We start from the raw sequence: 2,351 nt of genomic DNA on the forward strand, positions 1-2,351 counted from the left end.
TTAGAAAGCAAAGTGTCAGACAATATTTTGCTTCTGTGTTTCTTTGGGACGTCATCCGATTAGTTCTTCGATAAGGATTCCGCGCAGTTGACGCCCCATGGCAGATGATTCTGCCAACAGCACATGTTCATATAAGGTTGGCAACCGAAACTACAATCCTTCACATTCCAACAGTTTTTTTCAGATAACGGCGGTAAAAATTAACACACTACAGCAGAAAGTGCCGAGACCTTGCATCAAGGTTTGTCATGCAGTCGAGACACCTGCGGATCAGATCCACAACGATGGGAATGGAAACTTTCCCTCCAAAAGGTAAGCACGAAAGTTGCACGAAACTTTCCAGGCTGGCGTGCCTTCTTCCAAAAAAAAGTCTCCGACAATTACGGAATGATAATCCCTACTTCCGTGACAGTAAAATGATACAAACGTCTGCTCTCTCTCCTACTCTTCCTCTCTTGCCCCGCAAGCACTCAGGACCGCCTATTAACCACCAAGTCGTTTTACTCCTCTTCTTCTTGAGTTCTTGGCCCCTTGCCTCCTCCCTTCCTGAATCCTGAGTCAGTCAGTTAATGCGTCACTATTATTTGGACATTCCTTCACTTAGGCGTTAGTAAGGGAGTTTCACAGTGACAGGACAGACAGATCAGGTGTGTTCATAAATTAACAGTGAGTTTATTCGATCCAAACCATTCCACCCCACCTATTCATTCCCAATTCACCAAAGCTAAAAGTGCAATTTCAGAGCAACAAAAGAGGACTTTGTGGCATGGTACGGTGTGATAGGGAAATTAGACAGGGGTCCACAGAGTGTGGAGGTGACACAAGTGTCAAGTGAAAAGCTATTCACCAGTTCTTCCCCCGCCGCTCTCTGATTACTCATGATAAAAGTAGACAATTTCAAGGAAAACACTGGAGCAGAAAGCTCTCTCTCTCTCTCTCTCTCTCTCTCTCTCTCTCTCTCTCTCTCTCTCTCTCTCTCTCTCTGCGTGAAAGTAAAGATAAAGAAATGTGTGTGTGTGTGTGTGTGCATGCGTCGAGTTTTACGTGTGTGAAACCGCACAAACAATCGTATCAAATCCTCGCCCTTGGTTGGCAATGAAATTCTGGGGGAGCTACAGCATGAGCAACACCATCCATCTTGTAGCCGGCGTAATTGCATCTTTGTATCCGTGTGGCTCCTCCACCCTGCTCCATGCCCATGTATTTTCCACCGTGACACTTGCCTGCTTCCCTCCCTTGCCATTGGAAGCGAAGGCAGGGAGGGAAAATGTGAAACGTCACTGGCCTTGGCGGACCGCCATTCCGAGATGACCCATGTGTGTGTGTGTGTGTGTGTGTGTGTGTGTGTGTGTTTGTGTGTGTGTGTGTGTGTGTGTGTGTGTGTGTGTGTGTGTGTGTGTGTGAGAGAGAGAGAGAGAGTGTGTGTGTGTGTGTGTGTGTGTGTGTGTGTGTGTGTGTGTGTGTGTGTGTGTGTGTGTGTGTGTGTGTGTGTGTGTGTGTGTGTGTGTGTGTGTGTGTGTCGGTGTGTGTGTCGGTGTGTCGGTGTGGGTGTGTGTGTCAGAGAGAGAGAGAGAGAGAGAGAAAGAAACAGAATGTGTGTGAGTGAGTGAACTAATAAAACTGAATTTATTTAGCATTGATATTTTGAGCGTTTTGCTCATCCTGTGTGTGTGTGTGTGTGTGTGTGTGTGTGTGTGTGTGTGTGTGTGTGTGTGTGTGTGTGTGTGTGTGTGTGTGTGTGTGTGTGTGTGTCTGTACGTGCATGCATGCTTCTGTGTGTGTGTGTTGTGTGTGTGCACGCATTAATAAATCATAAACAACAGTGGTGACAAATCAGCCTCTTCTCTACAAAAGCCTCCTTGGTTTTGAAGACAAACTTTGAAGCACAGTTTGAGCACTGCTCTTATCTGTGCATCTGTGCAAGAATAGAACTGATTAAATGTGGTTCACATGTCCCCAGGTAGAGTTCATGGAGATATTCACATTTTTCTTTAAGCCTGTGTATGTGTTTAGTAAAACGTGAGGGCGGAGGCGGGTGGGGGTGTGAGTGTATGAATGTGTGTGTGTGCGTGTGTGCATGCATGCGTGTGTGTGTGCGTGCATGCGGATGAGTGTGTGTGTGTGTGTGCGCGCGTGCACGCCTGTGTGTGTGTGTGTGTGTGTGTGTGTGTGTGTGGTGTTGGTGTGTGTGTGTTTGTGTGTGTGTGTGTGTGTGTGTGTGTGTGTGTGTGTGTGTGTGTGTGTGTGTGTGTGTGTGTGTGTGTGTGTGTGTGTGTGTGTGTGCGCGGGTGCACGCCTGTGTGTGTGTGTGTGTGTGTGTGTGTGTGTCTGTGGTGTGGGTGTGAGTGTAT

At 47.3% G+C, this 2,351-nt stretch overlaps 1 protein-coding gene across 1 annotated transcript in view; it reads right to left on the bottom strand.

Annotated features, from left to right (window-relative positions):
* The window catches only part of LOC134462736 (von Willebrand factor A domain-containing protein 1-like), a 21,755-nt gene extending 21,290 nt beyond the window's left edge, over positions 1 to 465 (bottom strand). Inside the window, exon 1 of the mRNA XM_063215919.1 lies at positions 1 to 465. This exon is cut by the window's left edge and continues 116 nt beyond it. The gene's annotated coding sequence lies outside the window, so the exon portion shown is untranslated.
* Between the last annotated feature and the right edge of the window lie 1,886 nt (positions 466 to 2,351).

Source organism: Engraulis encrasicolus, chromosome 14, assembly GCF_034702125.1.
Source record: "Engraulis encrasicolus isolate BLACKSEA-1 chromosome 14, IST_EnEncr_1.0, whole genome shotgun sequence".
Taxonomy (NCBI): domain Eukaryota; kingdom Metazoa; phylum Chordata; class Actinopteri; order Clupeiformes; family Engraulidae; genus Engraulis; species Engraulis encrasicolus.